The 18,223-nt window shown below is 37.6% G+C and overlaps 1 protein-coding gene across 11 annotated transcripts in view; it reads right to left on the bottom strand.

Moving 5' to 3' along the window:
• Nucleotides 1-17,791, bottom strand: part of ST18 (ST18 C2H2C-type zinc finger transcription factor) — a 124,209-nt gene extending 106,418 nt beyond the window's left edge. For 6 of the 11 annotated variants that reach the window (XM_084864829.1, XM_084864828.1, XM_084864822.1 and 3 more), the window contains exons 1-2: nt 17,649-17,791; nt 9,928-10,000 (exon numbers count right to left, since the gene is read on the bottom strand). The gene's annotated coding sequence lies outside the window, so the exon portion shown is untranslated. The remainder of the gene's footprint in view (nt 1-9,927; nt 10,001-17,648) is intronic. The other 5 variants (XM_084864830.1, XM_084864821.1, XM_084864831.1 and 2 more) reach the window with 1 other exon arrangement.
• Nucleotides 17,792-18,223: the final 432 nt, after the last annotated feature.

The raw sequence follows: 18,223 nt of genomic DNA, 5'->3' as shown, positions 1-18,223 counted from the left end.
TCTATAGGCAAAGCCCACAGATGGGCAGTACACAATTATAACCCTCCGTGGTGATGTGTAGATGAGATTAGTTAAATCCTTGGGGATTAAACAGTTCATTTTCTTCAAGAGAACATGTAATTAGTAGGAAATTTTGCTAAGTACTCACTCAAAAATACTTGTTGGTACTTTAATTCTATTATTTATTTGTACCTGATACCATTATAAATGCTTTTGTATATTATATATCAACTCAATCTGAACAACTATATGAACCAGGGATTATGAATTATTCCTGTTTTTCAAATGAGGAGATTAAAACACGGAGAAGTATTTGCCCAGAGTCACACAGCCAATGAGGAGCTGCACTGGGAATTGGATTCTAGCTCCAATGCCCATGTGTTTAACCACGACCGTCTCTCAGCATCACAAGACAGGTGATGGAAAAGCAAGGGTGGATAAACATAAATAATATTCCAGTGTGGGAACCAAACTGAGTAAACAATAAATGAACAATGCAATTTAAAACAGTGGTAAGTATTATGGAAAACAATGTAGGCTAAGGATGGGGGTATATTTTAGTCTGAGGTCAGAGTAACCTTTGTTCATTCAAGAAAGAGTACATCACATACAATGATCAAGAAAGAGTGCAAGAAAGAGATACAGATCCATTGTATCTAAAATATACAAAGAATGACTGCAGCTCAGTAATAAAAATTGGGCAAAGGACTTAAATAAACATTTCTCCAAAGAAGACATACAAATGGCCAATAAATGCATGAAAAGATGCTCAACATCATTAGTCACGGGGGAAATGAAAATCAAAACCACAGTGAGAAACCACTTTACACCCACAAGGATAACTAGAATCTAAACAGAGAGGGAGAGACAATAACAAGTGTTGGAGAGGAAGTGAGGAAAGTGGACTTTTATACATTATTGGTGGGAATGTAACGTGGTGCAGCCGCACTGGGAAACAGACTGGAAGTTCCTCAGATGATTAAATGCAGGATTACTGTATAATCTGGCAATTCAACTCCTAGATACATACCCAAGAGAAAGGAAAACATATGTCCACACACACTAAAACAAAAAACTGTACATGCATGTTCACAGCACTATTATAATAGCCCAAAAGTGGAAACAACCTAAATGCCCATCAATGAATGAATGGATAAATAAAATGTGGTACGTACAATCAGTGGAATATTATTCTGCAATAAAAAGGAATCAAGTATTAAGGCTTAAAAACAGTATGCTAAGTAAAAGAAGTCAGCTAAAAAGACCAAAATATTGTGTAATTCTATTTACATAGAATTTCCACAATAGGCATATCTACAGAAACATAAAGTAGACTAGTGGGTCCCAGAACCTGAGACAGGGGAGGAACTGGAGGGTGATGGCTAAGGGGCATAAGAGTTTCTTCTGTGGGAAATAAAATGTTCTAATATGGTGGTGATGAGTGCATAACTATGAATATACTAAAGATTATTTACTGGTGTACTTTAAGTGAGCAAATTGTATATTTTGTAAATTAAACAACATTAAAGCTATTTTAAAAAAATCAGGTGTAGCCCAACCAGTGTGACTCATTAGCTGAATGCTGACCTATGAACCAGAAGGTCACAGTTTGATTCTTGGTCAGGACACTGACTCGATTCCCAGTATGGGGAGTGCAGGAGGTTGCTGAACAATGATTCTGTCTGATCATTAATGTTTCTATCTCTTTCTCCCTCTTCCTTCATCTCTGTAAATCAATAATATATATATATATATATATATATATATATATATATATATATATATCTTACCTAATAATAAACATGTAAATTGACCGTACCTCCACTACACCCACAGCCAATCAGAGAGAGTATGCAAATTAACCTAACAAAGATGGTGGTTAATTTGCATATGTAGGCACCCAGCAGCCTTGGTCCTGGGAACTTTCTTGGCACCCAGGTCACTCCAAGGTAGGCCTCAAGTGGATCCTGAGCAATCTGGGAAGGGCCTGAGCCAGTGGGCTCCTGGGCAGGGGCAGAGCCGGCAATCAGAGGGAGCTGGGGGGCCCCTGCCCAGGCCTCAAGGCTTTAGGCCTTGGCAGGGGTGGAGCCGGTGATTGGAGGCGATCGGGTGATTGGTGTAAACTACAGAGGAAACACCTTTTCTGACTGTTCATTGGCTAAGCTCCCTGTATGCCAATGTAATATTCTTAGTAACTTGGGTATAAGAATCCAAAAAGGTGATCTAGGGTTTTTCCACCATACTCCTGGAGATAAAAACGAAGGCCTGCTGCTGGAGGGCTAAGAAATGTCATATCCTGCCCTAGCCAGTTTGGCTCAGTGGATAGAGCCCTGGCCTGCCGACCACAGGGTCCGGGTTTGATTCTGATCAAGGGCATGTACCTAGGTTGCAGGCTCCTCCCTGGCTGGGGCCCAGGTCAGGGCTCATGCAGGAGGTAACCAATCAAAGTGTTCCTCTCACTCTGACATTTCTCTCTGTCTTCCCTCTTTCTTCCACACTCTCTAAAAATCAATGGAAACATATCCTCAGGTGAGGATAAAAAAGAAAGAAAGAAAAAAAATGTCATATCCTATGAAAGACACATCTTGAAGATGCCTAAAGAAAGTTGTCATTTTTTCTTGGTAAAGGGACTGGAGTCCGTGTTGATGAAAACACCTTGGTGGCCGCGGTGACTGGCAGTGGCTGCAGCAGTGGGGTGATGGGGCTGGTGCCTTCCCCTGATCAGCCTAGTCGCCTCCCACAAAGGGAGGACATTCCATGAGGGCTCCCAGTATGTGGGAGGGGGCAGGCTGGGCTGAGGGGACCCCCCCCCCTCCACGCAGTACACGAATTCATGCACCAGGCCCCAAGTTTTAAAAATAAAAAAACAGGTGGAGCCATTTAATTTTAAAGTGTGATGGGATGCCCTTGGACAGCTTTGAGCAGAGGAGTGAAAGCAGAGAAATCAGTTTATAGGAGGTGAAGTCATCGGGGTATAAGAAGGTGGGCTTCGTCTGGGGAGGAGGTAGTAAAAGCAAAGAGAAGGATGACTGCTTGGAAGTCTATCTCCAGGATAACAAGGAAAAAATACAAAAAGAACAGATATTAAGAGCAGAAATGTAGCTGCTGCTCCTGCTATGATCCAAACTCATTACTCCCAACTCCCTGACACGCGTCCTCTATGGAGATAAGCCAATTCCTCCCTCTCCCACTCTTTGCCCTCCTTCCTCCATCTGGCTCCAGAAGGAAGGATGCTCTGCTCTTCCCCTTCACCCTTCCTAAATGCGCGCAGACCCAAGGAGAGAACCCCTGCCTCTCCTGGTTCTCATTAATATGCTGAGCCTCTACGCCATTACGAATTACAAATAACATTTAGGAGTGAGACAGAACCCTTTGTTTTTAATAGTACGATGTAAATGCAATAATTAATAAAAACTAACATGTTAAAGGAACTTTTCGTCCAAAACATTTCAACACAGAGTTGCTGCCTAATTTTATAGAGAATTTTGATGCTATTAATTCTGAATGGTCTTAACCTCTCATCTTGACACTTACCGATGTATTTCTAGCTGCATCTTTGCTCTGGTTTTAGTGGAAGAAGGTCCCTCCTATGAAAAATAGGCTCTATTACATTTGCTTCCTACCTCACTTTGTTTTTTGTTTTTTTCATATATCTTCAAACTTTTCAAATTTCTTATCTCTTATGGTTCCTTCTCTTCAGTATATAAACATTTCTTCTCCATTTATTACTATCTCTATTCTTCAGCATCAAACTTCTTAAATCCCCATAGTCATTTTTTTTTCACCCTACCTTCCCTATACAACTCATGGGCTTTTTGCTTCCAACAGTAATTCCACTGACTTTTCTCTGGCTAAAATCACCAGTGACCTTCTATTTGGTATATCTATTGGAGCATTTTTAGTCTATTTTCTGAGTAGTTAACACTATTGCTCAGTGTTTCCTAGAGAAATATTCTATGTCTTTTTTTTCTCTGACAATCCTGGCATTCAGCCTTTTATAAATTCCTTCTTTGTTGCCCCCCTCCCCCTCCCGCTTTTTCTACCTTTCCATTCAATATGGGTACTCCCTGGGATTCCTCATTTTGTTCTTCTCACTTCACATATTTCCTTAGAAACCACACATCCAATGTCCATCTTTCCATCCCCAGATCTCATTTTTGAATTTTGATCCATTTATCAACTGTATAGTCAATATCACCTGGCTGTTTTTTGCATTCAATGTGTATGTCATCTTTTTCTTCTAAATAACCTTTTCCTTCTGGATCTCTTATCTTGGTTACCCACCCATCCTGTAATCCAAGCCAGATGGCTGTCATTTATGGCTCTTGACCAGTTTTCAATTCATTGTCCTGGGCTTGCCTTTTGCATAGCACAGGCCCACTCTATTGTAAATTCAGTGTGTTTGTGTCACCTGCTTTGGTGTGAGATTATACAGTACTTAGGTCTGTATTCTCACTGTATGACAGAGTTGCTCAAACATAATAGATTCTCAGTAAGTTTATTAAAAGGGTGAATTCATGAATCTTTAAATGCCTCTTCTCTGAAATCTTTCCATATGCTACCTCTATAGTAAGGTTATCATTCTATTTGGGGGGCCTTAACTCTATCTTTAGAGTAAAAATAGAATTGTCTATGTCTGGTGAGATTCTATGGCCCCTCATACATTAAGGCCAAGTGGCAGAGTAGAATTTCATGTGGTCACAGTCTTTTTGTTGTTGTTGCATAGGCCATGATGGTACAAGCTTCCCCTATCACATAAACAAGATTAGGAGAACCTTGGTCCTCTACACTGGCTCATAAAGTCCTTGAGGGAAGATGCCATGTCTGATATTCATTCTCTATACTTCTGGTACCTTCTAAGGACATATATATTTCTTAGTCAACTCATTGTACAGAATCTAAATAACCTCTTCACAATTTTCTAGTGCTGATATTTCCTTTTCTTTACTTCACTCTCTTGGCAACTTTAGTAGATATAAAATGCAACCATATCTTAAATCATATCCAACTGGAATAAAATATCTTAATTTCTTATGAACTTGATGTGGTATCAACCTAGGAAGAGTTCTATTATGATTGAAACTCTTCATTCCTACATCAATTCTTCCTTTTAATAAACACTTGTTTCTCAAATATGTTCAAAGTTTCTCTGCTAAATACTAAGAATAAGATAATTTTAATTACAGTTTTCTTTAAAGGATTTTAGTCTGACCTCATTGACTTGACTCTTTTTACTTAGTATTATATTTTCAACATGGTATTTGCAAACAATTTTTTAAAGGGCTTTCAGGTTAATCTGTAATCATCTAAGGAAACTATATGACTATCACAACTGCCTAATTGAGATATAAAATAAAAAAATTGTCCTAGCAGGTTTGGCTCAGTGGATAGAGCATTGGCCTATGGACCAAAGGTTCCCAAGTTCGATTCAGGTCAAGGTCTCATACCACAGTTGCAGACTCCTCCCCGGCCCAAACCTGGTAAGAGAGCATGCAGTAGGCAACCGATTGATGTGTTTCTTTCACATCAGTGTTTCTGATTTTCCCTCTCTCTAAAAATCAATGGAAAAATATCCTTGGGTAAGGATCAAAATAAAATAATAACAAAAATAAATAACTAAATACTACAAAGTGTCTAAACATTTTGTAACCTGTAATCTACTCTGAGTGGCCAGATTATTATGATCTCTGAACTCATAATAACCTGGCCATATATATATTAGAGTCCTGGTGCATGAATTTGTGCATGGGTGGGTTCCGGCCAGCCTGGCCAGGGGGAGAGCACTTGGGTGGTTGGCCAGCCTGCCTGCTGATCGAACTCCTGGTAGAGGGGACAATTTGCATATTAGCCTTTTATTATATAGGATATACACTGAGTGGCCAGATTATTATATGTTCAGAGATCATAATAATCTGGCCACTCAGTGTATGTTTCCAAACATTATTTCAAGCAAAAGTGAAATAAGCATGAGCCCACAGAGGCCAAATGTGTCATGGTTCGGGCACACTGACCAAGGCCATGGCGTGGAGGTGCCGTCAGGCCCTGACACTGCAGCTACGGGGTCTCACACACACTGCAGTGCCTCTTCTTGAGGCAGTCATCTCAGCTGCTGCTCTGGTTGTGGTTGTTGTGAGAATTAAAAGAATTCACAGACATAAAGTTCTTACAAGAGTGGTTGGACCTATGTCAGTGGTATGTTGTTGTTGTTGTTGTTGTTATTATTATTATTATTATTATAAAAAAACATTCCGCTTTACACCATCATACTCAGAGGAAGAACTGAATGACCAAATGTTTCTAAGTATCTGTGTTGGTGCTCACAGAGCTAGTTTGGCCAGATGTTTGAGTTTCAAACTGATAGAGCTAAGACTCATATGGTTCTTAGAATGACCACTTCTGACATCAAGATTAATTGGCCTGCACATCTTAGAGAGGTAGAATGAAGGCTAATGCTATCGCTGAATTATTTTTCAAATTCACGGGATGTTTTCATCATAAAAAGTTCATAGAGCTTTAGAATTTGAGGAATGAAAAGAGTTCGGGGCGCACCTACTGTAACCCTTAATGGGACAGATGTTGTCTACAAGGGAAATAAAGCGATCCTTCGAGTCACTTCATCAGGATCATTTAACTACTTAATGGCATTTAACTCTGACTGGAACCCATGTGCACTTGGGACACTGTTTTGTTTTGTTCTGTTTCTTTCTCTTATATTTTTTCCCAAAGGCCACGTAGCATAGGGAGAGATTAAAAGCATGGGTTTGGGGAACAGTTATATTTGGGTTCAAGCCTCTATCCTGCTGGTGACCTCAGAAAAAAACATCTTAATGTCTCTCAGTCTGTCACTTCCTCTACAAAAAAAGGGGGTTTCAATGGAAATATTATGAGTATTAAATTATATGTACATGTAAACAACACAGTGCCTGGAACAGTGTAAGCACTCAGTGAATGTTAACGATTATTATTACTGTCATATATATTACCATTGTTTGTAAAAAAAAAAAAAAAAAAGAAGAAGAAGAAGAAAAAACAACTCAATGTTTGTACCCAAAGTTCTTTCTGTTATTTGCCAAACTCTAAGAAATTGTTCTTGGGACAAATATTTAAGGTGTGTGTGTGTGGTGTGTGTGTGTGTGTGTGTGTGTGTGTGTGTATTTGGAGAGAGAGAGAGAGAGAGAGAGAGAGAGAGAGAGAGAGAGAGAGAGAGAGAGAGAGAGAGAGAGAGAGAGAGAGATGGTGGAGGTGAGAGTTGGGGCAGGGAAAGTTGTGTAAGTTTTCATTATTTGACAAAGACAAATCCTAGGGTCCTGTGGCTTCTTCCAATTTCCCTCAGCCTACTTGCAGTCTGCTGTGACGTGGCCTATATACCAATTCTAACCTGTAAAAACTAACCCTTGGACTTCCCTCATTGATAGGTTGATGGTGGAAGAAATATTTCCAAGGAAGTAAGTAAACCAGGTACGAAATGTTTGGTGGTAGCAAAGCAGGGCCACAAGAAGATACCTGCCAGGTACATAATTCCACACAAAAAGTCTGATCAGTACATAACTTCATCCAAAAAAACACTTGGAAATGTGACCAAAAATTTAAACCAAAAAGCCTGTATCAACACATACAAACTCTTCTACAACCTAAAATCTGTGGCTGGAAGATTATCAGTTGAGTGTGAAAATTTCAGAAAAAATAAAAACAGTGGAATATTCTGTTAAAAAAAAAATCTACTTCAACACATTTAATTTATTTGTGAAAACAAATGTAAGCAATATTTGGAAGGGTTGTTTTTTGTTTTGTTTTTTTCATTTGTTTGTTTTGTTTAGACTAATGATAGAGCTTTAATCCCTAGGAAAAAAAATTCCCAAATACATCATAGAAACTACTAGAATAATCCTTCATGAAGTCATGAGCAAAAAAAAAAAAAAAAGGAGAAAAAAATAATTTCTCCTACCATTAAAAATAACCACCACAGCCACCCTGATCTCCATTCTTTCATTTCCTCAGGTCTGACATTCTGCAGATGACCGCCCTTATTTGTCCCTACATGTTTTCCAAAATATAAAAGTGAAATAGAGTCCCAAGGGCACTGTACTTGAAAGGTTATGAGAGTTAGAGAATTTTAACCATGCCTGCCAAATCAGCAGATGGCTTGTGATTATAATTATATGCATCAATAAAACGAATAATCTTTACAAAATTTGAATTTCTACTAAAGTAAGGGATTTAGTAAGCAGATGCAACAGAATGCATTTTCTTTAACCCTTTTGGTAGACACTGGTATCTCACACACACAAAAAAGATCAAGAGCTCCGTGCATAAAAGGTTGTATACTCTCATTTTTGCCCTCTTTCTACAGTAGTCATATTGCCAGCCTCAGTCTTTCTCGGTTTTATTTTCTTTTTGAGCATATTTCATTCTCACCCCTCAGAATAGAAATGTTAAAACTCATTCCCTACAATTGTTTACTATTTGAAAGAAGGAAATTTAAAAGAGGTAAACGCCTTCATTCTGATGCACACCAAATATACTATAAAAACAAAAACAAAAAAGCGAACAGGAGGTGCATCTTTCTAGCTGATAGTATTCTTTCACAAATTAGGTTTTCCATGACAAAATTGTTCATTTTGTTGGTTTGTTTTCTTACTCAATTTACATCTCAGGAATGAAAATACTATTTATTCCACTTAAATAATTAACCAGTTCATTTTGATCTGGTTCTGGATACCATGGCCAGTAAAGGTAACTAAGTTTCATCTCATGCCAAGAATTTACCCTAAAAATTGGGTACATATAGGACACATCTGATAAAAAAGGATGAAGTGATGTTTACATGCTGGCCTTTAGCCATGTTTCTTTCATGAGGAAAACCTCAGCCTTTAGAAAATTAAATTAAATTAGCTATGCTACTTTTAAGTTTTTAAAAAGGTGGAGAAAATTGTTATCACTCAAAAATTGCATACTTATTTTTTATAAAATCATAATGTAAGTGTTTTTCATGGAATTACCAAATGTAACTCTTCATTATAATAGTATAGCTATTAAAATATATTTTACTTCAATAAACCAGCAAATATGATACTTAGGGATATTTGGAGAGCATGTATTTTGTGCAGGTATCTCTAGCATTGTCCTGTTTGCATTATATTAATCAAATAAATTAAAATGTTCTGATCTAAAAAGCTAGTATGCTATTGTAATTAACAGCACTTAATAGTATAAATAAGTTACTAATAAGACTTTCAAGGCATTGGCAATTTTGTGAGCCAATGCAATTTACTTGAGGATATAAGAATTATAGAACAGAAATTTTCAGCAACAAATTTCTTGCAAAGTTGTAACTTAAATGTATATGTCAAATGATATAGAACAAATATTCCTACAAAAAATCTGAAGAGTTAAATCAAAAAAGTAATAAATTCTTGCATGAAACCTTATAAATTTGATGCAACACTTGACAAACAAGATTCAAATACTTGTAAAGAAATTCAGGTAGCTCTTAGAACTCACTGGAATGAAGTTTTAAAATATTCAGAAAAAAATTAGGTTTGATAGGTGATAAAATAAAATAAAATGATAATTTACTTGAAGAGGAAATTTTCTTTATCCAAATATAAAGTACTAAATAAAGGAACTAATCTAAGCCAAAGCTTGAAATAAATCTCAAAGGAGCAAAATTAACATAATAATTTAAAAAAAGAATGAAGAATGAGTTTAAATAATCTTAGTAGATAACAACCTTTTCTATAAATACTTAAGTTATAGATAAACCATTTTGAAATTAAATGCAATTAAATATTTCTGCTTATAGAAAGTTTAAGTTGAAATGTAATGAAATCCTAATGAACACTTTAGATTTCTGTTAGTAAAACTATGCATATTAAGTCCATTTGATCACATATACTTCATATACTTTTAGTATTTTTAACTTGTTACCTTAAACTTGAGCACTCAGTCATGGAAAATGGGATTTCCCAGTCCTTCAAGAAACCTCACAAAATTTAGGGCTCTGAAAGTAAAAACATGAGAAAGAATTCTATAGTGGTAGAAGCAAATGTGGATGGAACATACAACATTATTGGCCACTTACTGTCTCAAACTCCAAATGGAAGTAAAAGAAAAAAAACAACAACAACATTGTACACCAGGGCTGTAGGCACATTATCTTATTTCATTTTCATATAAATCATAAGGCAAGACTCATCTACCCTAATAGACCAGGAAATCAAGGCCAGAATAGTTAAATAACTTAAACAGGACTCCAGGTTTAGTAAATGGAAGAACCAGGTTTTAAACTTGAGAAAGTGGTGTTGTAGATTCTCTTGTCACTTTTGTCACTCATATGTCACGTATAACCACTACCTTATTATCTAGGAAATGTTTTCTTCTTAGATCAGGGGTTCTTGGGGGTAGGAATGAAGACCCTATAGTCCTTGCAGCCCCTAATACAATCCTTTAAACCAAGTCATGTAAATAATACATATTTGTCAAGTAAGTGAATCTGGAATAAAAGTTCAGAAATACAAAGTTTCCTTCTGTCAACAAAAATGAAGTCCCTCAAAGTTCTTTGAAAAAGAAAGTTATACATTAGATAAAACCATTTCCTTAGTGGTTTTTCATAGTTAAAAATGTTTAAATCTCTCCAACTCAGGACCAACATTAGTGGAAGCAAGTTCATATAAACCAAAAGTAATGATCTGTACCCTCTCCTCTTAATTACAACAGAGCTCTCTATATTTTTTTCAAGAATGACAATTCCATTTCTGTGAGAGTAATTCTACTCAGTTATAGCCACACTGTAAACAGATTTTAGTCAAGTTTGCTCACCCTTTGCTATCCTGGTGAGGACAGGGGTAAAATAATCTCAGCCATCCAAAATGACTGCGCGTTTTCTGAACATTTCACTCCTGTGTTCACATGCTGAACATTCAGTAACTATAGGAAAATAAGCTATAAAACAGGAAATTCAAACTTGAAATGTCCAGCACAGGATGATAATCTAATATATCTGTAAGGATTACTAGTTTTATAACTCTGCCTTAAACTAAAATGGTTAGGTAGCAATTGTAGCCTGTGCAGATAGCTTGCTTTTCCCATGATTGCTACCACATTACAGGCATCATGATGAGATTACATATTAGAAAAATCTGAATTTGGTTAAGTAAAAGTACATGTTCCCTACATATATTTTACTTGAAATTAACAAAACACTACTATACCACTTTCTTTACAAAATCTGTTTCTTTTAAATTATCATTACTATAAACATAATAGAGTTAATAATATATATGTTATATATTATGTACATATAGACATAAACAAATTAGATAAATAAAATGAATGTTGGGAACACATTTTAGAAGAAGAAAAGTACTTTAAGATTAAAAAGAAGAAGAAGAAGAAGAAGAAGAAGAAGAAGAAGAAGAATATGTGACCTCTAATCACCCAGATCATATTATGAACCTCTGTTATGAATCTCTCCTAAATACTAATAAGAGTGTCTTACTCCCTATCATAATATTTCTGTATCCTTACATAAATAAGAATGTCTCAGTGCAAGTTAGCAACTGATTTTTATAAAATATGAAGAGTTTTACTTCATGAACAGATGACTATGACATGACATTCTGATATTAAATGACAGTGTCATTAAAAATTGAATCCTGACACTGATATGATGCATCCCATCTATTTTAAAACGCCGCACTTACGTTAACAACACTTTTCAAATATTCTCAGTGAGATTGCAGAGTTTGTTAAACCAGTGGCAATCCGCTCAGCTGACAGCTTCCTAGAACAAAATGTTTAATTTACCTGAATGTCTTGTAAGAAAATCATCCCTACGTGAACTAAACATCCTCTGAGTACACAAGTCTGAGGCAGACAGACATTTCAGCGAGGCAAATAAGACTTTCTGGCAACTTCCTGTTGCCATATTTCTCTGAAAGCTTCGACTTCAATGCTGCAAATACATTTTTCCCAGGGACATAGGAAGCCAACGCCACTCCGTGTCAGGCAGCTTTGATTTTTTCCCCCCCAAGTAAAGCAAGCAAATAACCACTCATCCTATTCCATGTCACAGATTTGCAATGATTTCATTTGCAGATTCAAAAGAATAGAATACACAAACAAAAGAGGAGCCTTTATTTTCTGTTTTCATTTTGTTGTGTTCCATTATTAGATTTTTTAAAGATACTGATCAAGAAAATGACCATCCCATATATTATATCAAACACATATCAGCAGATGTGATCATTTAAGATGGACAAGCATAAACTTTACTGCACACGTTCACACCCCGGGTTTCCATTTTCCTTTAAAAGCAGCAGGACTAACTAAGATCGAAGTTGCCGCATGCCTCCGAAAGTTTCTCAGACCTGAACACACACGCACACCTGCATGATTGCGAAAGTACTGTTTCTCCAACAGAGAGCCAGCCTCGCCTCGCATTCAGGTTCACTTGCCTTTTTGGAGTACACGTTTACTTTGGAAATGCAAAAACTTTTATGTACCGGCTACACAACATAACAACAACAACAACAACAACAACGTAAGAACACGGAGCAGTGGAACACTATTTCCAGAGTGACAGCAAAGCCCCTTCCTTCTGACCTACGAGAGCCGGACTCGCAGCCCCACGCTCGGTGAGGCTAAGATTTGTTCCACTTTCTCCCTGGGGCTTAATTGCCAGACTGACTTACCGGTGCTCCTAGCCTTTGTTCTGCCTCTGGCGCTGACATCAGGGAGGCAGCGATGTAGAAGAAAGCAGGGGTAGGCTGGGGCGGTCCAGTGCTGTGCCCGTGGTGTGGTGTGCGGGGACACTCTGTGATACTCTAGTGAGCTGCTAAGCTTTTTTTGTGGGCTTTGTGTCATTTACTTAACGACCAATCTCATTAGCTGCCAGGGTACAATGGGCTGATGCATTTTCTATGTACATACTCCACACAGTGACCCTCAAGGTTGCCGAAGGTCTATTTAATCAGTCAAATGCTGAATATATTTGCAGTAAATCACAAAAAAAAAAAAAAAAAAAAAAAAAGGAAAAAAATGGGACTACAGAGGTATCTTGCAGCCTTGCTGTGTATGGTGGACGTTCACAGGTAATAAGAGCCATGCATATTCAGCCAAAACAAGGGGAGAAAAGGCAGAGATGAAATATCTCGTGTGTACCGGTGACCTTAATTTTAGGAAACTTTCAGGATCAATGGTATTTTCTCTTCGCAAGGAACCCAGGTTTGAAATTGGATTTCTGTCTTTTAATAATATTAGCCAAAAAAAAAATAAGAATAAAAAAAATAAGAATTGCTTTCTTTAGCAGTTCCTCCTCACTCCGAAGTCACCCCCACCTCCGCCCTGCCCCTTGCCCGCGCACCCTCAGAACTGGCAAAGTTGCATCTTCGCCCCCTTTCAGTTCCAAGGTACAAACCCTTTCAACTCCTGTGGAAAATGAAAGGCTGGGAGCACTCTGAATGACGACAGCTGTCCATAAGTATCAGGAGCGCTCCATTGTCCGGCTCGTCCCTGGGTAAAATGAATACTTTACAGCAGGGGCTGTGCAGCTTGGCTAAAGAGGACGGGGAGAAGGGGAGCGGGTCGCTGGAGACTTCGCACACTAATTTAATCTGGGAAAAGGACAGCCCCTGCATCTCCCTCACACAGACTGGCAGCAATCTGGGCCCCCACAGAACTATCTCCTTTCGCCTGCGCTCTATTTATTCCTTATCTCTGTTTACCAACCGCTAGGTCCCTTTCATTCACACCACGAGGCCGTTTTCCTACTATCAGTCAGCAGCTGACACTGTGGAAGAGCCTCAAAGGCAAAAAAAAAAAAAAAAAGAGTGAGAGAGAGAGAGAGAGAGAGAGAGAGAGAGAGAGAGAGAGATCAAAACTAAACCAAAGCTGTATAAACAATGTAACAGTACAAGTAAATGCATAAACCCTGATTCTTCACCCAGCCCACAGGGTACACACAGAACCTTTATGGCAAGTCCAACAAGCCCACCACAGGGAGCTCTGGGCCACAGAGAAAGAAAAGTCAGAAACCCATTCATGAAACCAGCATCCAAAAAGAATTGCTAAACTGAGTGCTGGCGGCTGAAGCAGCCCTGCTTTCAAAGATGTTCTTACCCTGACGTGGATCCATTAACTGGCAACCAGGAAACATGTGCCTCGCCCCAAAAAAGGTGACCTGGGCATTTTTAAGGGAGACCTCACTCTCCTTGAAATGGTAGCAAATAAAAAATCCACCAATAGGACTACAAGTTAAAGGGAATGCAATGGTAACTTTTCCAATACCTTACTATATTGATTAACCTTAAACAATCCAAACTTCCACTATGCTTATATACAAGTACCAAAAGGCCTGTGCCAGCCAGCTAACGAAGTCTTTTCTCCATGTCTTACGTCAAAGGGCCTAGCATGGCAGAGGAGCTGGGAGAAGACTCCACACAAGTCCCTCTCCTATGAAGTGCTCTGCACACTGTGAACGCACACAGACGGCAGCAGCCAGCCCGAAGGACCGCAAGAGGAGGAAGCCACGCGAGTGCTCCTTGGAATCTCGAAACTTTTGAGTAAATGTGAATTTTGAATCTAAGATTTGCTTTATTAACCTTGAATGCTAATTTTGAATATGTCAACCAATGGGAAAATGTCTTTATATCAGTAGTTCATTAATGTGATTTAGGATATATATGATTTAGTGTGAGAACCCAGATAGCTCAGTCAGAATATATGTGATTCAGAATAAATACACACACACACACACACACACACACACACACACACACACACACACATATATATATGCTTAATATATATATATATATATATATATATTAAGCATAAATATACATACTGCTACTCATATAGACATATACAAACTGAGAAAGGGTGTACTTTCTTAGCACCTACAGTTCTCTAATTAAAAAAAAAAAAAAAGTCTGACTTAGTTGAAATTTCCCTGAGATTATTTTTAATCATTGAAACGATTGGAAATGATTGGTTATTGTCATAAAAATCAACACCGTATTGACTCAATCACTAAGACCTTTACCAAAAAAAAGGGGGAAGGCAAAATGTAGCTCATTATCCGGGATGATCAACTGGACCAGATTTCAGTTTGTGTTTTCACCTATATGCATTATGAGCAATGAAGTCTTTACTACTTGGATCCTTTTTTCCAAATGAATTAATGAATTAAATTTATCCTTTCACCAGCTGCTAGGCAGCAGATGGAACCATTTCTGAAGCCTTGTTGAATTCAATCCATAAAACTCATTTCCTAGGATTAGCAGTCCAAAGTTTCTTTTAATGTTTATATACCGCTTGGGATTTTGAATTTCATGATGTTAAACTTCCAATTTAACTATTCTTTCTGCATTTCATATCAAACAATTATGATCTTTTTGGATTTCTAAAGCAGGCATGGGCAGGTCACCTAAGGACAAGAATTCATTTCAAGAGCAATAGTCGGGCAAGTTACATTTTTTGATGTTTGTTCACATTTGGCCTACTACCATGGCAACTGTTTGCACTGTGCTTTTATATTGTCAACCTAAAGAATTATATATTTAATAGCTTGTGACTTTTGTCTATGTACTCATAAATACTTTAAAGCTGCAACCAGGGACGTTTATTAACATTATGGAAATTTAAAGTTTTGTCATTTAGTTATAAGAGTAAGATTGTTACGTTGCCTGAAAAAAAAAAAACACGTCTGTATATACAAGGTTAATCTATCTAATAAGAATTTAATACTGACCTTTATAAATGGTAATAAAGCCCATGGCACAGATTATGCAGATAGGAATTTTATAACAGTTAACATTTTGAAGAGCTTACTACCATGGACAGCTCCAAACATTTCTATTCTACTTAATTTGCACTTACAATTGTCTAATTTAAGAAGACCCAGGGAACTTCACATCCGACTGTCTAATTTTATAACAGAATAGTAATACCACTCTTCAAAAAAAAAAATGATGGGTACTCCTTTAAACATAACTGAATTAGAATCTTATAAAAGTTCCAGTGTACTTTGAAATGTTTTAAATACAACTACCTGATGCTCTCCAAGGTACAGTATATTCACATTTAAAATTCAAAAGCTTTTAAGCTAAAATGATGCTGCTTCTTTAACATACATATAACCAAAAGGAGAGTGAATCACTCTTATGTGCAACAGTGATTTCCGCTAATTTGGCACAAGAAATCTATATTAATCTAATATTGGAGTAAGCCAAGAAGGCCACATAATAATCACCACTGAGTAATTGAATATTTAGAAGAAGAAGAAAAGAGATAACTGGTAATCTTAAGTTACTCGCATAAAAGTAGAATAATGGGCAGATGATATTAGCAAGGGAGAAAGTTAGGCAAAGTCTGATTTCAGTTTTATTTTAGATCATGAATCTGATTATTCCCTGGAACTTTATTTTTTCCCTAACATAAAAGTAGTATACATAATTATATTCGAGGTTTTTAATCATTTTTCCTTTAGTTATGGCATAAGATGAGAGTTCGTATTATTTTTTCTGACAATAAGCCACTTTCTTTTAAAAAAAAATTAATGTTGGATAAATTGTTTTATATATTTTGCCTAATAGCTGCTTTGTTCTTTGTAAAAGCTTACTACCCCCATTGAGAAGGCTATTTCTACTATTTCCACAAGTATCCAAGCAAGCAGGTTTAATAAACACCTTGTTAGGATGAAAGAAATATGAGGTAAAGTACTGTTTATCAAGTTTGAAAATTTTCTCTATTCTTAGTAATATTTTATTGAACTTATCCTTCTGCAAAATTTTGCTCAGGGTTAGTTTTTCTCATTCTTCAGTCTTTTCTAATATCACTCTTTAACTTGCTGAAAAGTCTTCTGACGTCTGCATTTACCAAAAATGAACTCTATCATTTTTAAGGAGACTGCTCTTATTCACTTCTCTAAATATTTACAAATAAGATTATAATTACAATACTTATCAATTTAATCTTTTGCCACTTGCCACGAACTCTTTCCCTCTGTGTAGCCAAGGCCAGGATTTTACTGTTCCACAATAATATGAGACATCTTTTTTATATTGGTTATTCCTTTAGACAAGAAACATATCGTATTGACAGCCCTGTACCCCAAAATATCTCCTCTATTATAGTGAGATGTCAGATTTTGGGTCTCGCTGGTAATTTTTGCATTTTCAGAAATCATGTCCACTTTACTTTACTACAAAGGAAAAAAAAAAAAGTGTACAAAGTTTCATCTCCTATCAAGTGCTCTCCGCTGCAAATCTGCCCGTTTCAAGTATGTACATACACAAAGGCGTTACCGATGCAGTATAAATGCAATTGCACCATGACACTTTATTCTCAAATCCTCCTCAAAGCAGATACAATAATCATTTTCACCACACACACAAAAAAAACAAGATGCAGAAATAGCGTCTAAAATAATGACCCCGTATCCATCCCAGCACGAACCCAACACAGAAGTTCAAAAACACGCACCAGAAAAAGCCATCCACACACACTTCTAAACTTCCACCGACAGCAACCTACTCCTTCCCCCAGAAACAGAGCACCTAAGCATTATGGCACAAGACATGAGAACGTCACTGAGCCACTTTACCATCAGTGCAAGCCGTGCGTGGTCCAGAAGTTTTAAAACTTACTTTTCTGCTTGTTTCCAAAACTTACACCTCTCTCCTCCCGGGCGGGCTGGCCGGAGAACGGGCGCTGTGTCTTCGGAAGGTGGTTCCCATGGTATGACAAGCAGTGCCTCTGACTGCGTGCAGATAAGCACCTGCGTCCGTGTCCCCTCCTTACGTCACACCTCCCTATTCAGCCCTCCTCGATAGAATTCACATTTGCACATCAACAGCCTCTTGCGCATACACAGATTTTTTTTCCCCTCCTCTTCTCCTCCTTTCGGCACTGGGCCCAAAACTTTCACTTTAATTTTCATCACATGATTGCTGTGGCATATGTCCTTCCAAACCTCCCATATATCAGTCATCATGCAAATGAGATGGAATATCACTCCTCTGCAGCAGATGGCCAGGGATGATAACAATGGCTCAACAGAGGAGATTCAATGTCCCTGACTTTATCGCCACGGCAACAACAACCTAAAATATATGTAATGGAAGTGGTGCTTATTAATTTTGCAGGCTCGAGTGTTCTGATTTTGTGAGCTGAATGGGCTCGAGTTAAAAAGGGGGCTGTGTCCTCCTGCCTCGGAGAAGAC

The sequence above is a fragment of the Pipistrellus hanaki genome, assembly GCF_964339955.1.
Source record: "Pipistrellus hanaki genome assembly, chromosome: 17".
Lineage (NCBI taxonomy): Eukaryota > Metazoa > Chordata > Mammalia > Chiroptera > Vespertilionidae > Pipistrellus > Pipistrellus hanaki.
The sequence above is the reverse complement of the archived record's forward strand: the minus strand, read 5'-3'. Positions and strand labels throughout refer to the sequence as shown.